The sequence below is a fragment of the Oncorhynchus clarkii genome, chromosome 13 (assembly GCF_045791955.1).
Source record: "Oncorhynchus clarkii lewisi isolate Uvic-CL-2024 chromosome 13, UVic_Ocla_1.0, whole genome shotgun sequence".
Taxonomy (NCBI): domain Eukaryota; kingdom Metazoa; phylum Chordata; class Actinopteri; order Salmoniformes; family Salmonidae; genus Oncorhynchus; species Oncorhynchus clarkii.
The window spans coordinates 19,039,681-19,064,469 of record NC_092159.1 but is presented as its reverse complement, the minus strand read 5'-3'; the positions used below and the strand labels follow the sequence as shown (position 1 = coordinate 19,064,469).

General features: G+C 42.4%; 2 pseudogenes; both read right to left on the bottom strand.

The window, feature by feature from the left end:
• LOC139423511 (VPS10 domain-containing receptor SorCS3-like) overlaps nt 1-24,789 on the bottom strand; it is a 391,895-nt pseudogene that overhangs the window by 19,126 nt on the left and 347,980 nt on the right.
• LOC139424133 (VPS10 domain-containing receptor SorCS1-like) overlaps nt 1-24,789 on the bottom strand; it is a 171,627-nt pseudogene that overhangs the window by 1,639 nt on the left and 145,199 nt on the right.

The window sequence follows — 24,789 nt, the reverse complement described above, 5'->3', positions numbered from 1 at the left end:
CCTTTGGTCCCCCTCCAATCTTCTGGGCTTTCCGCTAGATGTTGGAACATTGCTGCGGGGATTTGCTTCCATTCAGCCACAAGAGCATTAGTGAGGTCGGGCATTGATTTTAGGCAATTAGGCCTGGCTTGCAGTTGGTGTTTCAGATGGTGAAGCGTGATTCATCACTCCAGAGAATGTTTCCACTGCTTCAGAGTCCAATGGCAGTGAGCTTTACACCACTCCGGCCAACGCTTGGCATTGCACATGGTGATGGTTAGGATTTTCTGCAGTTGCTAGGCCATGGAAACACATTTCATGAAGCTCCCGACAAACAGTTATTGTGCTGACGTTGCTTCCAAAGTCAGTTTGGAACTCAGTAGTGAGTGTTGCAGCACTTAGCGGTCTCCTTCTGTAAGCTTCTGTGGTCTACACGTTGCTGCTGAGCCGTTGTTGCTAGACATTTCCACTTCACAACAGCACTTACAGTTAACCTCTAGCAGCACAGACAATTTATGAATTGACTTGATGGAAAGGTAGCATCCAATGACGTTGCCATGTTGAAAGTCACTGAGCTCTTCCATAAGGCCATTCTACTGCCAATGTTTTTCTATGGAGATTGCATGGCTGTGCGCTCAATTGTATACACCTGTCAGCAACGGGTGTGGCTGTAATAGTATTCAGACCATTTACTCAGTACTTTGTTGTAGCAACTTTGGCAGAGATTACAGCCTAGAGTCTTCTTGGTTATGACGCTACAAGCATGGCACACCTGTATTTGGGGAGTTTCTACCATTCTTCTCTGCAGATCCTCTCAAGCTCTACAGTGGACGGGGAGCGTCGCTGCAGAGCTATTTTCAGGTCTCTCCAGAGATGTTCGATTGGGTTCAAGTCCGGGCTGTGGCTGGGCCACTCAAAGACATTCAGAGACTTGTCCTGAAGCCACTCCTACGATGTCTTGGATGTGTGCTTAGGGTCATTGTCCTGAGTACACTGCAGCAGGTTATCAACAAGGATCCCTCTGTACTTTGCTCCGTTCAACTTTGCCTCGATCCTGACTGATCTCCTAGTCCCTGCCCTTGAAAAACATTGACACAGCATGATGCTGTCACAACCATGCTTCACTGTAGGGATGGTGTAAGGTTTCCTCCAGACATGACTCTTGGCATTCAGGCCAAATAGTTCATGTTTATCATGGTCTGAGAGTCTTTACGTGCATTTTGGAATACTCCAAGTGGGCTGCCATGTGCCTTTTACTGAGGAGCGGCTTCCGTCTGGCCACTCTACCATAAAAGCCTGATTGGTGGAGTGCTGCAGAGATGGTTGTCCTTCTGGAAGTTTCTTCCATCTCCACAGAGGAACTCTAGAGCTCTGTCAGAGTGACCATCGGGTTCTTGGTCACCTCCCTGACCAAGGCCCTTCTCCCCTGATTGCTCAGTTTGGTTGGGCGGCCAGCTCTAGGAAGAGTCTTGGTGGTTCCAAACTTCTTCTATTTAAGAATGATGGAGGCCACTGTGTTCTTGGGGAACTTCAAGGCTGCAGACATTTATTTTTTGGTACCTTTCCCCAAATCTATGCCTCAACACAATCCTGTCTCGGAGCTCTACGGGAAATGGAAACAGGATGAACCTGAGCTCAATTCTGAGTCTCATAGCAAAAAGTCTGAATATTAATATTTAAAGATCAAATCAAAATCAAATAAAACTTTATGTCACATGCGTCGAATTCAACAGGTGTAGGGAAACCTTAACATGAAATGCTTACTTACAATCCCTTTAACCAACAGTGCAGTTCAAGAAGAGTTAAGAAAATATTTACCAAATAAACTAAAGTAAAAAATTATAGAAGTAACACAATAACAAGGCTATATACAGGGGGTACTGGTATCGAGTCAGTGTGGGGGGTACAGGTTAAAGGTCATTTGTAAATGTAGGTAGGGGTGAAGTGACTATGTATAGATAATAAATAGCGAGTTGCAGCAGTGTACAAAACAAATAGATTGGGGGAGGGGGGTGCCCAGTGATGTATTGGGCCATTCGCACCACCCTCTGTAGCGCCTTACGATCAGATGCTGAGCAGTTGCCATACCAGGCGGTGATGCAACCGGTCAGGATGCTATCGATGGTGCAGCTGTAGAACCTTTTGAGGATCTGGGGACCCATGCTAAATCATTTCAGTCTCCTGAGGGGGAAAAGGTTTTGTCGTGCCCTCTTCTTGGTGTGTTTGGACCACGATCGTTGGTTGGTGATGTGGACACCAAGAAACTTGAAACTCTTGACCCGCTCCACTACAGCCCCATCGATGTTAATGGGGGCCTGTTCGGCCCGCCTTTTGCTGTAGTCCACGATCAGCTCCTTTGTCTTGCTCACATTGTGGGAGAGGATGTTGTCCTGGCACAACACTGCCAGTTCTCTGACCTACCACCTATAGGCTCTCTCATCGCTGTCGGTGATCAGGCCTACCACTGTTGTGTCGTCAGCAAACTTAATGATGGTGTTGGAGTCGTGTGGGTGAACAGGGAATACAGGAGGGGTCTAATTACACACCCCTGAAGGGCCCAGTGTTAAAGATCAGCATGGCAGACGTGTTGTTGCCTACTCTTACCACCTGGAGTCCTTAGCTTAGTGATGAGCTTTGTGGGCACTATGGTGTTGAACTATGGTGTAGTCAATGAACAGCATTCTCACATAAGAGTTCCTTTTGTCCAGGTGAGAAAGGGCAGTGTGGAGTGCGATTGAGATTGCATCATCTGTTGATCTGTTGGGGCGGTATGTGAATTGGACTGGGTATAGGGTGTCTGGGAGGATGCTGTTGATGTGAGCCATGACCAGCCTTTCAAAGCACTTCATGGCTACCAAAATGAGTGCCACGGGGCAGTGATCATTTAGGCAGGTTACCTTCGCTTCCTCAGGCACAGGGACTATGGTGGTCTGCTTGAAACATGTAGGTATTACATAGTCAGGGAGAGGTTGAAAATGTCAGTGAAGACACTTGACAGTTGGTCCGCGCATGCTTTGAGTACACGTCCTGGTAATCTGTCTGGCACAACAGCTTTGTGAATTTTGACCTGTTTAAAACCTCTAGTGACACCCCATCCCGTGAACGGGACCGTTGTCATCATCTGACACTAATTAGCATAACGCAACGGACATAAATCTTCCTAGAAAATCTTCCTATTCATGAAAATCACAAGTGAAATATATTGGAACACAGCTTAGCCTTGTGTTAATCACCCTATCATCTCAGATTTTCAAAATATGCTTTACAGCCAAAACTAGACAAGAATTTGTGTAAGTTTATCGATAGCCTAGCATAGCATTATGCCTTGCTAGCAGCAGGCAACCTTGTCATGAAAATCAGAAAAGCAATCAAATTAAATCGTTTATCTTTTATGAACTTCGGATGTTTTCACTCAGGAGACTCCCAGGTAGATAGCCAAAGTTCATTTTTTTCCAAAAGATTATTTTTGTAGGCGAAATAGCCCTGTTTGTTCATCACGTTTGGCTGAGAAATCGACCGGAATTTGCGGTCACGACAACGCCGAAAAATATTCAAAATTAGGTCCATAATATCGACAGAAACATGGCAAACGTTGTTTATAATCAATCCTCAAGGTGTTTTTCAAATATCTATTCGATAATATATCAACCGGGACAATTGGTTTCTCAGTAGAAGCGATTGGAATAATGGCTACCTATGTATTTTACACGAGAATTTCTCTGGGAGCATCAGGTCACCACTTGCGCAATGAAGCCGCCTACAGGTATTCTTCAACATAAATGCTTAAAACTATGTCACAATGCTGTAGACACCTTGGGGAATACATAGAAAGCGTAATCTGGTTGATAGGGCATTCACAGCTCAATAGGGACGCATCAGAACGCAGGGCTTTCAAAAGATGAGTCACTTCCGGGATTGGATTTTCTCAGGCTTTCGCCTGTAACATCAGTTCTGTTATACTCACGGACAATATTTTTACAGTTTTGGAAACTTTAGAGTGTTTTCTATCCTAAGCTGTCAATTATATGCATATTCTAGCATCTTGTCCTGACAAAATATCCTGTTTAATTTGGGAACGTTATTTTTCCAAAAATGAAAATACTGCCCCCTAGTACCAACAGGTTAAACGGTCTTGCGCACATCGGCTACCGAGAGCGTTATCACACAGTCGTCCAGAACAGCTGGTGTTCTCGTGCATGTTTCAGTGTTGCTTGCCTCGAAGCAAGGATTAAAGGCATTTAGCTCATCTGGTAGGCTTGCATCACTGGGCAGCTCGCGTCTGGGTTTCTCTTTGAAGTCCGTAATAGTTTTCAAGCCTTGCCACATCTGCCGAGCTTCAGAGCCAGTGTAGTAGGACTCAATCTTATTCTTGTATTGACGCTTTGCTTGTTTGATGGTTCGTCTGAGGGCATAGCAGGATTTCTTATAACTGTCCGGATTAGTGTCCCGCTCCTTGAAATAAGGTACATCTGTTTGTATTTTTAATAGATTTCCAAAAATGTCTAAAAACATGTTTTCACTTTGTCATTATGGGGTATTGTTTGTAGATAGTTTGTAGATTTTTATTTATTCAATCCATTATCGAATAAGGCTGTAAAGTAACAAAGTGTGGAAAAAGTCAAGGGGTCAGAATACTTAAACGAAGGCACTGTTCAGTGTAACTCTGTGTAGGAGTGCTGATCTAGGATCCGTTTTGACTTTTAAATGAGATTACATGGACCGGGGGATCTGATCTTTGATCAACATTAATTCTCTGAATACGAGACCTGATGCTCTCAATTACAGTGAGTCAACTGGGTTCATGGAAGATCAGCGTAGTGAATAGTCTCCATAGACAGTCAGTCGCAGAATCTCAGGTTGTATATAATTGACTACATTTAACACACGTTCTGCTGAACAGAAGAATAAAAAACATAACACTCTCTGACTTTCAAAGTGTGGAGGCATAACAACTTGACGAGAAAACAACAACGTCATGTGTCTTGGGTTTACTTATAGTCAGTCGACAGCGACGTGGTGTAGAAGGAAAACACAACACACAAAACAAACCAGAATAGAACTGTTTCATTTTCTAACAACTACAAAACAAGGGCAGAAAGGTTGTGGGAGACAAAAAAAATTTTTTAAAGATTGGGAAACTTTCATCCTCTGGGCCTGTTCTCTATTGATTCTGACATCTCATCAACATCACTTCAGATGTGAGAACACTAGAGTACTGTGTGTGACAAGGTTGTGAATAACACTCAACAAGGCAGCGTCTTGCACTAGGATACAAGAAGCAGCAGACATCAGACTGGAGAGAGAGAAAGAAAGAGAGCGAGAGAGGATCTGGGGACCCATGCTAAATCTTATTAGTCTCCTGAGGGGGAAAAGGTTTTGTCGTGCCCTCTTCACAACTGTCTTGGTATGTTTGGACCATGATAGTTTGTTGGTGATGTGGACACCAAGGAACTTGAAACTCTCGACCCGCTCCACTACAGCCCCATTAATGTTAATGGGGTCCTGTTCGGCCCGCCTTTTCCTGTAGTCCACAATCAGCTCCTTAGTCTTGCTCACATTGAGGGAGAGGTTGCTGTCCTGGCACCACACTGCCAGTTCTCTGACCTCCTCCCCATAGGCCGTCTCATCATTGTCGGTGATCAGGCCACTGTTGTGTTGTCGGCAAACTTAATGATGGTATTGGAGTTGTGTTTGGCCACGCAGTCGTGTGTGAACAGGGAGTACAGGAGGGGACTAAGTACACACCCCTGAGGGGCCCGGGTGTTAAGGCTCAGCATGGCAGACGTGTTGTTGCCTACCCTTCAGGAAGTCCAGGATCCAGTTGCAGAGGGAGGTGTTTAGTCCCAGAGTCCTTAGCTTAGTGATGAGCTTCATGGGCACTATGGTGTTGAACACTGAGCTGTAGTCAATGAACAGCATTCTCACATAGGAGTTCCTTTTGTCCAGGTGATAAAGGGCAGTGTGGAGTGCGACTGAGATTGCGTCATCTGTGGATCTGTTGGGGCGGTCTGCAAATTGGAGTGGGTCTAGAGTGTCCAGGATGATGCTGTTGATGTGAGCCATGACCAGTCGTTCAAAGCACTTCATGGCTATGACGTGAGTGCCATGGGGTGGTAATCATTTAGGCAGGTTACCTTCGCTTGGTCTGCTTGAAACATATAGGTATTACAGACTCGGTCAGGGAGAGGTTGAAAATGTCAGTGAAGACACTTGACAGTTGGTCCGCGCAAGCTTTGAGTACACGTCCTGGAATCCATCTGACGCAGCGGCTTTGTGAATGTTAACCTCTCTGATCTCCCCATCCCGGATCCGGTAACAGGAATACAGACTCAAGCTCATTACCATAACGCAACGTTAACTATTCATGAAAATCGCCAAAGAAATGAAATAAATATGCCATCTCTCAAGCTTAGCCTTTTGTAAACAATCAGAACTCAGATTTTCAAAATATGCTTCTCAACCATAGGAAAACAATAATTTGTGTAAAAGTAGCTAGCTAGCGTAGCATTTAGCGTTAGCATTAGCGTTAGCATCCAGCACGCAACATTTCAACAAAAACATAAAAGCCTTCAAATAAAATCATTTACCTTTGAAGAACTTCTGATGTTTTCAATGAGGATACTCTCAGTTAGATAGCAGATGCTCAGTTTTTCCAAAAATATTCTTTGTGTATTAGAAATAGCTCCGTTTTATACATCACATTTGGCTACCAAAAAAACCCGAAAATTCAGTCCTCAAAACGCGAACTTTTTTCCAAATTAACTCCATAATATCGACTGAAAACATGGCAAACGTTGTTTAGAATCAATCCTCAAGGTGTTTTTCACATATCTCTTCATTGATATATCGTTCTTGGAAGCATGGTTTCTCCCCTCAATCAAATGGAAAAGTACAAGCAGCTGGCAATTGCGCACCGAATTCCACGCAGGACACCAGGCGGACACTTGGAAAATGTAGTCTCTTATGGTCAATCTTCCAATGATATGCCTACAAATACGTCACAATGCTGCTAACACCTTGGGGGAACGACAGAAAGTGTAGGCTCATTCCTTGCACAATCACAGCCATATAAGGAGACAATGGAAAACAGAGCTTCAGAAATTCTGCTCATTTCCTGGTTGACGCATAATCTTGGTTTCGCCTGTAGAATGAGTTCTGGGGCACTTACAGACAATATCTTTGCAGATTCTGAAACTTCAGAGTGTTTTCTTTCAAAAACTGTCAAGAATATGCATAGTCGAGCATCTTTTCGTGACAAAATATCGCGCTTAAAACGGGAACGTTTTTTATCCAAAAATGAAATAGCGCCCCTAGAGATCAAAGAGGTTAACCTGTTTAACTTCTTGGATATAGGGGGCGCTATTTTAATTTTTGGATGAAAAACGTTCCCGTTTTAAACAAGATATTTTGTCACGAAAAGATGCTCGACTATGCATATAATTGACAGCTTTGGAAAGAAAACACTCTGACATTTCCAAAACTGCAAAGATATTGTCTGTGAGTGCCACAGAACTGATGTTCCATAAAAAACCAAGATAAAAATCCAATCAGGAATTTCCGCATTTTTTGAAACCGCCTCATGCCAATGACTCCTTATATGGCTGTGAATGGGCCACGAATGAGCTTAGGCTTTCTGTCGCTTCCCCAAGGTGTCGACAGCATTGTGACATATTTGTAGGCATATCATTGGAAGATTGACCATAAGAGACTACGTCAACCAGGTGGTCGCTTGGTGTCCTCCGTCGCAATTATTGAGTAATCTCCAGCTGCAGTATTTTTCCGTTTGCTTCTAATGAGAAGCCAACTGCCACCACTGATAGATTATCAAATAGATATGTGAAAAACACCTTGAGGATTGATTCTAAACAACGTTTGTCATGTTTCTGTCGATATTATGGAGCTAATTTGGAAAAAGGTTTGCCGTTGTAAGTGACTGCATTTTCCGGTCTTTTTCTTAGCGAAACGTGATGAACAAAACGGAACTATTTCGTCTACACAAATAATATTTTTGGAAAAAATGAACATTTGCTATCTAACTAAGAGTCTCGTCATTGAAAACATCCGAAGTTCTTCAAAGGTAAATTATTTTATTTGAATGCTTTTCTTGTTTTTGTGAAAATGTTGCCTGCTGAATGCTAGGCTTAATGCTATGCTAGGCTATCAATACTCTTTGGTTGAAAAGCATATTTTTAAAATCTGAGATGACAGTGTTGTTAACAAAAGGCTAAGCTTGTGTTTGAATATATTTATTTCATTTCATTTGCGATTTTCATGAATAGGAAACGTTGCGTTATGGTAATGAGCTTGAGGCTATGATTACGCTCCCTGATACGGGATTGCTCATCGCTAGAGGTTAAAGGTTTTGTTCACATCGGCTACCGAGAGCGTTATCACACAGTCTTCCAGAAGAACTGGTGCTCTCGTGCATGTTTCAGTGTTGCTTGCCTCGAAGCGAGCATAAAAGGCATAGCGGGATTTCTTATAAGTGTCCGGATTAGCCTCCCACTCCTTGAAAGCGGCAGCTCTTGCCTTTAGCTCGATGTGGATGTTGGCTGTAATCCATGGCTTCTGATCGGGATATGTACGTACAGTCACTGTGGGGACGACGTCATCAATGCACAATGCACTTATTGCACAATGCACTTAGTTGCACTTAGTTACACAATCCCCCCCCCCCCCCCCGCCCCAAAAAAATAGCACAATTGGTTGGGAGAATGTCAAATGTCAGCCATGTTCCTCAGCTCCATCTTCAAACAGAAAATGACAAAAAGTAAAAGTCACCCAGTAAAATATTACTTGAGTAAAAGTATTAAAGTGTTTGGGTTTAAATATACTAAAGACAAATAATTTCAAATTCCTTATATAGAGCAAACCTTATTTTTATTTTATTTACAGATAGCCAGAGGCATGCTCCAACACTCAGACATCATTTACAAATGAAGCATGTGTTTAGTGAGTCCAATCCGCCTGTCACGACTCCCACCGAAGGTGGCTCCTTACTGTGTTTCATGATTTTTGTCTATGTAAGCCTGTTAGGCCCGCCTAGGTTTGTGCGGGATTGTTATACTGTTAGTTTGTGGATGTTCGATTGTTTTTTATTTTTCCTGACATTTTGGGTCCTGTGTATGGGCCGGTCAGTTGATACCCCTTGTGTTTTTGGCGTGACCGTTTTTTCCGGTAATAAAATATACATTTATTCAAACCCTCCAAATCCACTGTTCTTAAAGGACTCTGACACCGCCAGATCAGAGGCAGTAGGGATGACCAGGGATGTTATCTTGATAAATGTGTGAATAAGATAATTTTTCTGTCCTGCTAAGCATTCAAAATGTAACGAGTACTTTTGGGTGTCAGGGAAAATGTATGGAGTATGGAGTAATTTTCTTTAGCTGAAGTAAAAGTAAAAGTTGTCAAAAAATATAATTTGTACAAATACCACAAAAAATGACTTAAGTAGTACTTTCAAGTGGTCACTGAATGGTTTGATGAGCATGCAAATGATGTAAACCATCTGCCCTATTAAGACACTTTATGTTGGTGTTTCCTTTATTTTGGCAGTTACCTGTATGCGTGCATGTGGGAACATCTATGAAGGCAAAACAACAACGTCCAGTATTCCAGTAATATCTAATGGTCATGAGGATGATGATCCTTTCTGTTAGCCTAGCGGTTTGTGAGTGAGTGTGTGTGTGTGTATTAGCTCTCTGCCAACACTCTTAAACCCCCCCCCCCCATTTCCTCCCCATTCGGAGCCTCTGATTCTCTGATTCAGCAGTGGATCCATCTTTCTAATAGATTGCAGAAAGCTTCATTAATGCATATTGAAAGATTGTAAAAGGCTCTCTGCGGGGAGACCGACTGCATGTACTGAGGGAAGTCTGGTTTCTCAGTGGTCGTTTATCATACTAGTGCTACTGTGCTGAAAGTTGTTGTGTTGTTTGTTTTGTCTATGTAGGTGGATCCACATGCATACATCAGTCTATATTTAATATTAAGGTACCAAGTCAATCTGCGGGGGTACAGGCTAGTCAACGTAATTTGTACATGTACTGTAGGTAAGGGCAAAGTACTCCTCCTGCTCCTTCTAACATATGTGTTAACGGTTTACAGAAACGGGCTTAGTATTAAAGTTGATTTTCATACCGGGTGAGTAAAACTGGTTGAAGTTACAACAATCCAGTTTTCCATTCAGTATGATGTTGTGTTAACTAGTTTAACCCTCTGTGTATGCATGCGTGCGCTAATCACAAACTATTGTAAAGTTATGCTGTATGTATCGCTTTAACATTTCACTTGAATCTTCAACATTTCTTTAAGAGACAGACTATTCATCTGAATTCCTCTGAAAAATAGATATTAGTCTGACCAAAGTACTTTATCGGAGTCCCAAGTATTGTTGTGACATACCCTGGAGTGTTGGCCTTCAGAAGCCTAATGGCCTCAAGCCCAATGGCCACTAAGTACTTTGAGCTCAACAGGGAACAGAGAGACTGAGTGAAAGCAACAGTCTTTTACTGTTCTCCCTGCTCTCGTCAAATAATGAATTGCTTCTCGTCAGTATTCTCTCACTTTCTCTTTCCCACTCTCTTTTTTTTCTGTCTTTCGCGCTCTCAAATCAATTATATACGGTTATTTAAAAAATCCTGCTTCCCACTTTAGCCTGATGGGAGTAATTTGAATGTCAGTTGGATTCAATCTGGACAATCTTTCCTTCAGTCAAACATTTTTTCTCGGACTCCCATTCAGGTTAAACGTAGCAATTTAGCTTTAGGTTCTTGATTCAATCCATCTCCCAGAGGTATGAACTTCAACACTGAATATTACAGAACATCCTGACTGGCCTAACATAATTAATACTCAGAGTGGTAGGCCAACAAATCAACGACAGCCCAATGATGAAGTACCGATTTCCTACTTAGAGCTATAAATAGCTTTTGAATAAGTGAGTGGTAGGAGGGAGGAAAAGCCAGAGGGAGGAAGGGAGGAAGAGATGGCGGGATGGAGGGTTGGATTATCAAGATGATTTTTACTCACTCTGTATGAAAATCAACTTTAATACTAAGCCTTTTTTTGTAAACTGTTAACACATATGTTAGAAGGAGCAGGAGTAGTACTTTGCCCTTACCTACAATACATGTACAAATTACCTTCACTAACCTGTACCCCCGCAGATTGACTTGGTACCTTAATATTAAATATAGACTGATGTATGCATGTGGATCCACCTACATAGACAAAACAAACAACACAACAACTTTCAGCACAGTAGCACTAGTATGATAAACGACCACTGAGAAACCAGACTTCCCTCAGTACATGCAGTCGGTCTCCCCGCAGAGAGCCTTTTACAATCTTTCAATATGCATTAATGAAGCATTCTGCAATCTATCTACTTGGTACCTTCCCATGTATATACAGTCGTATGAAAAAGTTTGGGCACCCCTCTGAGGCTGCATAATAATTTACTCTGTCGTCACAGAAAATGATCAGTGGCATGCCATTAATTTTCTAATAAAAGCTGAGTACTGGGGTATTGTCCAGACAAAGATTTTTAGTGTAGCACTATTAAGTTGTATGAAATTAAATCAGATGTGAAAAATAGGCTATGCAAAAATGTGGCCACTCTTGTCATTCTGTTGATTTGAATACCTGTAACTACTTAGCACTGATTAATTGGAACACACAATTGGTTTGGTGAGCTCATTAAGTTGGCCAATTGCAAGTTGTTGTTCTCTTTGACTCTCCTCTGAAGAGTGGCAACATGGGGCCTCAAAACAACTCTCAAATGACCTGAAAACAAAGATTGTTCAACATTATGGTTTAGAGGAAGGCTACAAAAAGCTATCACTGAGATTTAAGCTGTCAATGTCCACTGTGAGGAACATAGTGAGGAAATGGAAGACCACAGGCACAGTTCTTGTTAAGGCCAGAAGTGGCAGGCCAAATAAAATATCGGAGAGGCAAAGGCGAAGGATGGTGAGAACGGTCAAAAACAGCCCACAGACCACCTCCAAAGACCTACAACATCATCTTGCTGCAGATGGTGTCACTGTGCCTCGTTCAACAATTCAGCGCACTTTGCACAAGGAGAAGCTGTATGGGAGAGTGATGCGGAAGAAACCTTTTCTGCACACACACCACAAACAGAGTCGCTTGAGGTATGCAAACGCACATTTGGACAAGCCAGCTTAATTTTGGAATAAGGTGCTGTGGACTGATGAAACAAAGATTGAGTTATTTGGTCATAACAAGGGACGTTATGCATGGCGGCAAAATAACACAGCGTTCCAAGAAAAACACTTGCTACCCACAGTACAATTTGGTGGGGATTCCATCATGCTGTGGGGCTGTGTGGCCAGTGCCAGTACTGGGAATATTGTTAAAGTTGAGGTTCGCATGGATTCCACTCAATATCAGCAGATTCTTGGGAATTTTGTTGAAGAATCAGTCACAAAGTTGAAGTTACACCGGGGCTGGATATTTCAACAAGACAACGACCCACAACACTGCTCAAAATCTACCTGGGCATTTATGCAGAGGAACAATTACAATGTTCTGGAATGGCCATCCCAGTCCCCAGACCTGAATATCATTAAGAATCTGTGGGATGAATTGAAGTGGGCTGTCCATGCTCGGCAACCATCAAACCCAACTGAACTGGAGATGTTTTGTTAGAAGGAATGGTCCAAAATACCTTCATCCAGAATCCAGACACTCATTAGAGGCTATGGGAAGCGTCTAGAGGCTGTTATTTTAGCAAAAGGAGGCTCTACTAAATATTGATGTGATTTTTCTATTGGGGTGCCCAAATTTATGCACCTGTCTAATTTTGTTTTGATGCATATTGCACATTTTCTGTTAATCCAATAAACCTCATTTCACTACTGAAATATTACTGTATCCATCAGTAATTTGATAGATCAAAATTAAATTGCTGATCCAAACACCCAATTGTTTATAAATGGAAATCATGTAAATTGTCAGGGGTGCCCAAACTTTTTCATACGACTGTAGCTTCGTTATTGTTATTTTATTGAGTTACTTTTTGTTTTATTTTTTACTTTAGTTTATTTACAGTAGTACATATTTTATTAACTCTACTTCTTGAACTGCATTGTTGGTTAAGATCTACACCTGTTGTATTCAGCTTATGTGACAAGTAAAATTTGATTCAATTTGATTTGAGTAGTATCATTGTTAATGACTTCTGACTCTGAAGATCAGACCCATATCTCACTCCTCTTCCTCCCTCCATCACACCTGCCAGTGTCTGGGTGATAAACTGGTGATTCATCCTGAGAAAGAAGGGGGAAAAAGTAGGGACGATCCACAATGAATGTTAATGTGATGACATAGGAACATACACATGTACACATGTGCACACACACAAACACACTTTGAACACTTACCTCATACAGGTCCAGCATCTGGTTGCCGCGGGTGGTCTTGACGTTCTCCATGGCCAGGGTGAAGAGGATGCCCCGGATGTTGGAGAGGTACAGGTCGTAGGTATAATTTTGGTTTCACTCCTGCACCGCCCCGCGAATACCTGGTGCTCATCTGTGCTGAAGATATGGAGGTCCTGGTGACAGAGGATGGGGGGGTTGGAGAGATTAGAGGATTTATGAAGAGATGATGGATCTTGTGGGTTGGGGTTGTAACAAGCTGCCGAGTACGTGTTGGGCGTCACACGATCAGGTCTCGTGTGCATATTGAATGTTTAACACTATAGCTGCCAATGTACTCCACACAACATACAATGTATTTTAACAGCTGCAATAGAAGAGTGAGACTACATGAGTGAAACTACATACTATGAGACAACACACCATTGAGTAGTACAGGGAGGTGTGCTCTCAAGATCTTCTAGGCAATTAGCAACTATTGTTAGGTTTTCAGTCTCCCCTGGTTTTTCAGCAGCAGCTATGTCGTGTCCGTGGCGGTTTTATCGCAAAACTAAGACCGTCGTCGAAACAAAGACGGATCTGCCCAGTTGTTCTCCTGAGTTATTCAAGGACAGAGAGGAGGGCTTCACACCAGTCTCTCACTTGCGTATCTTACCAAGTTATTTACAGATTATCTCATTTAGCTCTTTAGTAGCTTGACTCTCTCTCTGTTCTCATCCTCCTAGAGCTACCACCTCAAGATCAACCTCAACAAAACGGAGCTGCATTTCCTCCTGGGAAAGGCCTGCCTGCGCAAAGATCTCTCCATCACGTCTCCCCATCATGGTTGACAACTCCACAGTGTTACCCTCCCAGAGTGCAAAGTACATTTGACCCTGGACAACACTCGTGCTCTGCAAACATCACAGCAGTGACCCGCTCCTGCAGGTTCATGTTCTACAACATCTATAGAGTACGACCCTACCTCACACAGTAAGCAGTGAAGGTCCTAATCCAGGCAACTCTGACTCTACTGAAAGCTACGTTATTGAGGAAAGGTGTGCTTTCTATGCCTGTGATATGTGACTGTCTCACCTAGCTATCTTATGATGAATGCACAAACTGCAAGTCGCTCTGGATAAGAGCATCTGCTAAATGACTAAAATGTAAATGTATAATTTTGTAATGCTACAGTTATTTCTTTAGCTAAATCCTTTTGTTGAAGGGAGAAATCAAGGGGTGACATTGCTAATTACTTCAAATCAAATACAATTTTATTTGGCACATGCGCCATATGCAACAGGTGTAGACTTTAAATGCTTACCTTGAAATGCTTACTTACAAGCCCTTTCTAAACAATGCAGAGTTAAAAAATAAGAAAAATGTGCGAAATAAAATACAAATATTCTATATGTATAATTGATCAACTGTATGTATCACCGCCATTCACCGGAGGCATGTGTTTATCCCTGTAAAATGAATGGTGCTTACCTTAGGCAGAGAATATTTGGGCAGTTTGATTTTGAGGAATGGATCCCTCTGGTAGGACACATAGTAGCTGGCCTGTCCTGCTGTAGTAACCTGGAACACATTGAGCCAAGACACTGAGTATTCCCTTTGTGTTCACTTGTATCATTTGTCCATGCTGCACATTTGTGACTCACTGTTTTCAACATGAATTAACTACTTGGATTAATCTAAAACCTTCAGAAATGTATCAATCATTACCCATCTTGCAACCTTCACCCAAGCGAACATGGATGACATTGTTTATGAGGTAAAGATGTATACTTCATTGTCAGAGAGGAACATTGATGCATAAGAAATTGAAATGGCTATTCCGGACTTTATTATTGAGAAAATTACAATAAAATCTCCTGGCTAGCATACAGAGGAAACTGCTCCTCTCACGTCCTCTCCTGTTGTCGATGCCCTTTGTGGTTTAGGAGTTAGACTTGGGTAAATATCTCGTTGGGACAATCAATAGCCTCATTACTCTCTGTCAAGAGGAATCTTTAACTTTCCCAAGCAATGCTCAGTGGCCTGTCTTAGGAAAGTCGTCCTTAATGATACCAGCGCCTCAGCAAGCAAAAACTCGAGGTGTTAGCTGCTGTTAGCCTATGCAGTACAAACACCGCCAGCGGGGAAGAAAGTGTTAGAAACCTGTAATTAGAGCACAGGCTTCAGAGACTCTCAGGATAGGAAAACTATTTTCGTCAACAAAAGTGTGATTATCCTAGCCTCAGCACTAAGGAGCAATTTATTTAATCCACTTCCTCTTTCGTAATTCCATTAATCGAGAATTTATCCACAAAACAAGTTGATAGGCTTTCTGCGTTGTAAAAGGGGGAGGTGAAGTAGGCTCATTATTATATGACAGAACCAATTAGGCCTCTTAGTGTGCTTCTAAGTGTACTGCTCAATTGGAGGGAGGGAGGTGAGGTGAGAGGGAGAATGAGAGGTGAGGAGGGCATGTGGCGTGGCGGCAGGGTAGCCTAGTGGTCAGAGCGTTGGACTAGTAAACGGAAGGTTGCAAGTTCAAATCCCCGAGCTGACAAGGTACAAATCTGTCGTTCTGCCCCTGAACAGGCAGTTAACCCACTGTTCCTAGGCCGTCATTGAAAATAATATTTTTTTCTTAACTGACTTGCCTAGTAAAATAAAAAATAAAAAATATTAAAAAAAAAAAAAAAATGAGGGAGAAAGAAGGAGAAAGAGAAAGACACAGAGAGAGGGAAAGAGAGAGAGAGAGACCGAGAGAGAGGGGGGAAGAAAGAGAGAGATACATAAATAATTGGGGAGGGAAGATCAGTGGGCACAGTGAACGCTCGCCAGAAACAGACCCACCTGCAACTGAGAGTTAAAAAGCAAAAAATTGATGGAGAGTAACCCGTGGCAGATTTGAACTGAAAGAGAAATTGGGATGATGGGTTTTTCTTTTCCCCTTTTTTCTGAATCCATTCGTCTGTGAAGCAATGGAAGAAAACTGTAGGTTCCCTGAATTGAAGATCCAGTCAGAGGTTTAGTTTGAGTGGTTGTTGGTTTAGTTAGGGAGAGTGTGGTCAAACATGGTTGAGGGATCTGGTAGACAACAGATCTTTATTCTCAGACCGTATTCTGGCAGGATGATTCCAATCATGTGTAGGGCCAGAATTGTTCCTGAACATGTGACCTGACTATGAAGAAGTTTTGGCCCTGTGTTGGCTATAACTAGATGTTTTTCCTAGGGATCATATGTAGGGCTAGGAGTTCAAATCAAATCAAATCAAATTGTATTTGTCACATACACATGGTTAGCAGATGTTAATGCGAGTGTAGCGAAATGCTTGTGCTTCTAGTTCCGACCATGAAGTAATATATAACAAGTAATCTAACAATTTCACAACAAGTGTAAAGGAATGAATAAGATTATGTAAATATAAATATATGGATGAGCGATGGCCGAACGGCATAGGCAATATGAAGTAGATGGTATAGAGTTCAGTATATACATATAAGTTGAGTAATGTAGGACATGTAAACATTATATAAAGTGACATTGTTTAAAGTGGCTAGTGATACATTTATTACAGCAAATTTTTTATTATTAAAATGACTAGAGATTTGACTCAGAGTTTTGAGTCATCAATGTTAGTGGTGGGTGTTTAACAGTCTGATGGCCTTGAGAGAGAAGCTGTTTTTCAGTCTCTCAGTCAATTGCTTTGATGCACCTGTACTGACCTCGCCTTCTGGATGATAACGGGGTGAACAGGCAGTGGCTCGGGTGGTTGTTGTCCTTGATGATCTTTTTAGCCTTCCTGTGACATCAGGTGGGGTAGGTGTCCTGGAGGGCAGGTAGTTTGCCCCTGGTGATGCATTGTGCAAACCTCACTACCCTCTGGAGAGCCTCGCGGTTGTGGGCAGAGCAGTTGCCGTACCAGGCGGTGATACAGCCCGACAGGATGCTCTCGATTGTGCATCTGTAAAGTTTTGTGAGTGTTTTTGGTGACAAGCCAAATTTCTTCACCCTCCTGAGGTTCTTCACCACGCTGTCTGTGTGGGTGTACCATTTCAGTTTGTCCGTGATGTGTACGCAGAGGAGCTTAAAACTTTCTACCTTCTCCACTACTGTCCCGTCGATGTGGATAGGGGCTGCTCCCTCTGCTGTTTCCTGAAGTCCACGATCATCTCCTTTATTTTGTTGACGTTGAGTGTGAGGTTGTTTTCCTGACACCACACTCCGAGGGCCCTCACCTCCCCACTGTAGGCCGTCTCATCATTTTTGGTAATCAAGCCTACCACTGTAGTGTCGTCTGCAAACTTGATGATTGAGTTGGAGGCGTGCATGGCCACGCAGTCATGTTTGAACAGGTAGTACAGGAGGGGGCTGAGAACGCACCCTTGTGGGGACCAGTGTGGAGGATCAGCGGGGTGGAGATGTTGTTTCCTACCCTCACCACTTGGGGGCGCCCCGTCAGAAAGTCCAGGACTCAGTTGCACAGGGCGGGGTCGAAACCCAGGGTCTCGAGCTTAATGACGAGTTTGGAGGGTACTATGGTGTTAAATGCTGAGCTGTAGTCGATGAACAGCATTCTTACATAGGTATTCCTCTTGTCCAAATGGGTTAGGGCAGTGTGCAGTGTGATTACGATTGCGTCGTCTGGGGACCTATTGGGGCAGTAAGCCAATTGGAGTGGGTCTAGGGTGTCAGGTAGGCTGGAGGTGATATGATCCTTGACTAGTCTCTCAAAGCACTTCAGGATGACGGAAGTGAGTGCGATGGGGCAATAGTTATTTAGCTCAGTTACTTTGGCTTTCTTGGGAACAGGAACAACGGTGGCCCTCTTGAAGCATGTGAGAACAGCAGACTGGGATAGGGATTGATTGAAAATGTCCATAAACACCAGCCAGCTGGTCTGCGCATGCTGTGAGGACGTGGCTGGGGATGGTGTCTGGGCGGCAGCCTTGTGAGGGTTAACACGTTTAAATGTTTTACTCACGCTGGCTGCGGTGAAGGATTTTGTTAGCGGGCCGGGTTTTGGTAGTGGGCTGTGTCGGTGGCACTGTATTGTCTTCAAAGTGAGCGAAGAAGTTGTTTTGTTTGTCTGGGAGCAAGACATCATGGTCCGTGACGGGGCTGGTTTTCTTTTTGTAGTCTGTGATTGACTGTAGACCCTGCCACATTCCTCTCGAGTCTGAGTCGTTAAATTGCGACTCTACTTTTTCTCTATACAGACGCGTTTGATTTCCTTGCAGAGGGAATAGCTACACTGTTTGTATTCGGTCATGATTCCGGTCGCCTTGCACTGATTAAATGCAGTGGTTCGCGCTTTCAGTTTAGCACAAATGCTACCAACAAGCTAATATATTTATTTCATTTCATTTGCGATTTTCATGAATAGTTAACGTTGCGTTATGGTAATGAGCTTGAGGCTATAATTACGCTCCCGGATACGGGTTTGCTCGTCACAACAGGTTAACTATTCATGAAAATCGCAAATGAAATGAAATAAATATATTGGCTCACAAGCTTAGCCTTTTGTTAAAAACACTGTCATCTCAGATTTTCAAAATATGCTTTTCAACCATAGCTACACAAGCATTTGTGTAATAGTATTGATAGCTAGCATAGCATTAAGCCTAGCATTCAGCAGGCAACATTTTCACAAAAACAAGAAAAGCATTCAAATAAAATCATTTACCTTTGAAGAACTTCGGAAGTTTTCAATGAGGAGACTCTCAGTTAGATAGCAAATGTTCAGTTTTTCCAAAAAGATTATTTGTGTAGGAGAAATCGCTCCGTTTTGTTCATCACGTTTGACTAAGAAAAAAACCCGAAAATTCAGTCATTACAACGGCAAACTTTTTTCCAAATTAACTCCATAATATCGACAGAAACATGGCAAACGTTGTTTAGAATCAATCCTCAAGGTGTTTTTCACATATATGTTCGATGATAAATCATTCCTGGCAGTTTGGTTTCTCCTCTGAACCAAATGGAAAAATGCACGCAGCTGGAGATTACGCAATCATTTTGACGGAGGACACCATGCACCTGGTAAATGTAGTCTCTTATGGTCAATCTTCCAATGATATGCCTACAAATATGTCACAATGCTGCAGACACCTTGGGGAAACAACAGAAAGTGTAGGCTCATTCCTTGCGCATTCACAGCCATATAAGGAGACATTGGAACACAGCGCATTCAAAATCTGGGGTACTTCCTGTATGAAATCTCATCTTGGTTTCGCCTGTAGCATTAGTTCTGTGGCACTCACAGACAATATCTTTGCAGTTTTGGAAACGTCAGAGTGTTTTCTTTCCAAAGCTGTAGTCATGCATAGTCAAGCATCTTTTCGTGACAGAAGTTTTTTTTATCCAAAAATTAAAAGAGCGCCCCCTAATGCATAACTGGTTAAAATCCCCAGTTACAATAAATGCAGCCTCAGGATATGTAGTTTCCAGTTTGGGGGGGGGGGTAGTGTACATGACTGTGATTATAATCAAAGACAATTCTCTTGGTAGATAATCCGGTCGGCATTTGATTGTAAGGAATTCTAGGTCAGGTGAACAAAAGGACTTGAGTTCCTGTATGTTGTTATGATCACACCACGATTTGTTAATCATAAAGCATACACCTCCGCCCTTCTTCTTACCAGAGAGATGTTTGTTTCTGTCGATACAATACGTGAAGAAACCAGGTGGCTGTACCGACTCTGATAACGTATCCCGAGTGAGCAATGTTTTCATGAAATAGAGAATGTTACAATCTCTAATGTTTCTCTGGAAGGCTACCCTTGCTTGGATTTCGCCTACCTTGTTGTCAAGAGACTGGACGTTGGCTAGTAGTATACTCAGGAGCGGTGGGCGATGTGAACGTCTACGGAGCCTGACCAGAAGACCGCTCCGTCTGCGGCGCCGTTGTTTTGGGTCGCTTGCTGGGATCCGAGCCATTGTCCTGGGTGGTGGACCAAACAGAGGATCCGCTTCGGGAAAGTTGTATTCCTAGTTGTAATGTTGGTAAGTTGACTTTGCTCTTATATCCAATAGTTCCTCCCGGCTGTATGTAATGAGACTTAATTAAGATTTCCTGGGGTAACAGTTTAAGAAATAATACATAAAAAAACAAAATACTGCATATTTTTCCTAAGAACGCAAAGCGAGGCGGCCATCTCTGTCGGCGCCAGAAGTTGGAATCTTCTTGAGTTCTTCTTGAACCCCAGACATAGGCTACTAGAGGCTAGAGTTTTCCTGGTCAAGCCACTTGCTCAAGGGAAAACTATTGGCTCTAATTGAAATACTGAGGACAAGGAGCTTTACGTGAACATGTGACCTGACCTAGAAAAACTTCTGGTCCTAATTCATGTTCTAATAGAAATACATCCATATCTCTCCCCTTCAAATACTTCAAACAACTAGGTAGGCCTTTGGAGTTCAATATGGATGGAAAAGTTATTTATACTGGACTCGAATGGCGGGATAATTATTCCTATTTTCCTGTTTACTTTTAAATTCATGCATCCTCATTTGCACAATGTCAAAGTAAATACTATGCAGATGGCTGGAGAGAAATTAAAAGATAACCCCAAAACTGCACTAGCGCTCCTTAGAATTTATCATATTACCATTTCAGATGTCTCTCTCTCTCTCACAAATTAAGATTAATATGACATATTGGAGACTAGTGTGGAAGAATATAAAACTCCCTAGGTTTCACATCTGAATCAGAATAGTGTGCAAATGCAGACTCTCGAATGAAGGTTCAAACAAAAGGTTTGCATATTTTACTCATGTGCCTTTTCTTTAAACAGAATGTGTATCTATTGTTTCTTGACATAAATAGATAGAAGTAAAATAGATGTAAATAAAATATCCGTGCAGCATGACAACTGTTCATGAATACCATTTACATGTTCAGATTGCAAAATGAACAATTAAAAAAAGTTGTGTCTTTCAGTGGTCCCCATATCTATTTTCACCAAGAACATGTTGCCATTAATACAATGTGTCAACATCACAATTAATCATAAATATTTAAAACATTTATGAATTACAGTTGAATTGCTCTATCATACCATTTCCTCACACCTGAGGATCAACTAGTTGTTGCATGTGGTGCTCTAAAATATGCAAATCCCCTCCCAGTCCAAGCCAAGCCAAGTTGTGCGTAATACAGAACACATGCACATATCGTTCAAGGCTAACGATGCACATCCTATGCAATGCATCATGGTCTACATACAATATGGTACAATATATTATTCTCGGAGCCTTACCTGAATAAACATATAGTCATCTTGGACAACCAGTGAGCTAATGTCAATGTATCCAGGGAAGGGGTAGTTTCTGTTGTGCTCTGAGCACGTTAGAGCCTGGCATGTTACATACTGTATACCTGCAAGATGAGGAGATAGAGATTACTGGATATCTGGATTCATCCAGCTGTGGATCATGCCCCCTATTCCTGGGACTGTGAGGATGCCTGGAAACCGAGGCTATATGTCTGTATGAATTGAACTTGAGGGCACTTTTGTATGGTTTGTGATTGACATGCAATAGAGGAGATAGTGTTAAACTTGTGACAGTGTACTGACTGTTTATATATACAGTGCATTCGGAAAGTATTCAGACACCTTGACTTTTTCCACATTTTGTTATGTTACAGTCTTATTCTAAAATTGGTTTAATTGTTTTTTTTCTCCCTCATTAATCTACACACAATATCCCATAAAGACAAACAAAATATGTATTAAAAATACCAAACAAAAATACCTTATGAACATAAGTATTCAGACCCTTTGCTGTAAAAAACTAAATTTAGCTCAGGTGCAACCTGTTTCCATTGATCATCGTTGAGATATTTCTACAACTTGATTGGAGTCCAACTATGGTAAATTCAATTGATTGGACCTGATTTGGAAAGGCACACATCTGCCTATATATGGTCCCACAGTTGACAGTGCATGTCAGAGCAAAAAACAAGCCATGAGGTCGAAGGAATCGTCTGTAGAGCTCCAAGACAGGATTGTGATGAGGCACAGATCTGGGGAAGGGTACTGAAAAATGTCTGCAGCCTTGAAGGTTCGCAAGAACACAGTGGCCTCCATCATTCTTAAATGGAAGAAGTTTGGAACTAACAAGACTCTTCCTAGAGCTGGACCACTCCTCAGTAAAAGGCACATGACAGCCCACTTGGCGTTTCCAAAAGGCATCTAAATGACTCTCAGACCATGAGAAACAAGATTCTCTGGTCTGATGAAACCAAGATTAAACTACTGTATTTGGCTTGAATGCCAAGCGTAATGTCTGGAGGAACCTGGCACCGTCCTTACAGTGAAACATGGTGGTGGCACGATCATGCTGTGGGGATGTTTTTCAACGATAGGGACTTGGAGACTAGTCAGGATCAAGGGGAAGAATAATGGAGCAAAGTACAGAGAGCTCTTTGATGAAATCTGCTCAGGACCTCAGACTTGGGCGAAGGTTCACAGGACAACATCCTTAAGCACACAGCCAAAACAATGCAGGAGTGGCTTTGTGACAAGTCTCTGAATATCCTTGAGTGGCACAGCCAGAGCCCGGACATGAACCCGATCAAACATCTCTGGAGAGACCTGAAAATAGCTGTGTAGAGATGATCCCCATCCAACCTGACAGAGCATGAGAGGATCTGCAGAGAAGAACGGGAAAAACTCTACAAATACATATGTGCCAAGCTCATGGTGGCATGCCCCAGAAGACTCAAGGCTGTAATCGCTGCCAAAGGTGCTTCAAAAAGTACTCATAAAAGGGTCTGAATACTGATGTAAATGTGATATTTCTGCATTTTTGATTTTATACATTTGCTAACATTTCATAAAACCTGTTTTTGCTTAACGTAACAAAATGTGGAAAAAGTGAAGGGGTCTTAATACTTTTCCATTCTATAATGGTGATGGTTTCATACACTACAGTATGTAAAGTTGTAGGTTTGTCACTATTCAACATGATCAACTATGATCATTCTCTGTGTACAGAAAACTAAACTGTCTCTGATTCCGGGGCTCTAAAAACAGCAGCAGCAGATACTTTAGCTAGAATAAACAATCTCACAATTTCACCTATGGAGGACCCTGGGTGGCGTTGCCTTAGCGAGTTATGGAGCTGACAATCCCAGGGTGAGAGGAATGAGAGGAAAAGGCCATATTAATCAAGTATCATGCACTGCATTTATAAGTGGGGTAATCCACTGTCACTCTCCTGGGACACAATGCTCTAAACCGAGGGTGGAATTTTGTCCTTGACAGACTCTCGCTCTCTTCTATCGTTAGAGGGCTGATAGTTGGACTGCGAATGTGGGGGCCCTGCCCTGCCCTGCCCTGCCCTGCCCTGCCCTGCCTGCCTGCCTGCCTGCCTGCCTGTGTGGTGCTACTCATGTCCAATAGGGGTGTGTGCCTTCATGTGAACCAGATACAGACCTGGATTAAAGAAGAGGAGAGAAGGAAGGATGAAGTGGAAGCTAGAAGATCGGGAGGAGAGAAGGAGGGAAGAAGACAATAAACATAGGGAGATGAGTCTCAGCAAGGGTATTCCACTCCAGACATAGACGTCTCATTTCAGCGTTGTCTCAACAATGATGGCAAAAAAATAGCAATGCCTTTCCATGTGAGGACGATCTCCCCAGAGATGTGTCACAAATTGTCAGATTACCCTTAGCTACCCCACAGCAACACCCAGACGCTGTGGGTTTGTTATTCTACCAGAAAGTAGTATCTGTCACAAAAGTGTGAATATGCAGCAACCTAAATATGGTATTTCTTTAGTCAGGCACTGTACACAGGAAATACTGTGCCGCATAATTCAAGTCACTGTAATGTATATCACCCTATTATGTCATTGTATTGGGTGTAGAGAATTATCTTGGACAGATATGGCGTTCCTACAGTGTGATGTAGCAGAGTGAGACTGATAAACGTATTGTCTGTAAGCATGACTTGAGGTTGACCATGGTACTAATATTAAGGGCCAGAGTTTAAAGTCCTTGATGGGGTTGGATCAAGGATGGGTTGAGCAAATTATTTAGGATATGTGATGAAAAGCAGACCCCGGATTTATGCAAATTGCTGTGGACATAGCTGGCGGCAGCTCAAAACACACACACGCACACGCACACACACAGAATCCACCACATCTCTAGGAAAGAAAGCGATGGGCTATATTTGTGATGAGTGTGCACTTCCTCAGAATGGGGAGGGCCAATGCGGTTGGCTGTTGGGGGGATAAGGGCTGACGTGATTAGATGAGAGGCAACAGGGACTTCCTGTGTGCTCTATTTCTCATGCCACCGGGCATGACTTATTATACTGTATCTTCCTATTTTATGCACACTACCATTCAAAAGTTTGGGGTGGCTTAGAAATGTTCTTGTTTTTGAAAGAAAAGCATATATTTCGTCCATTAAAATAA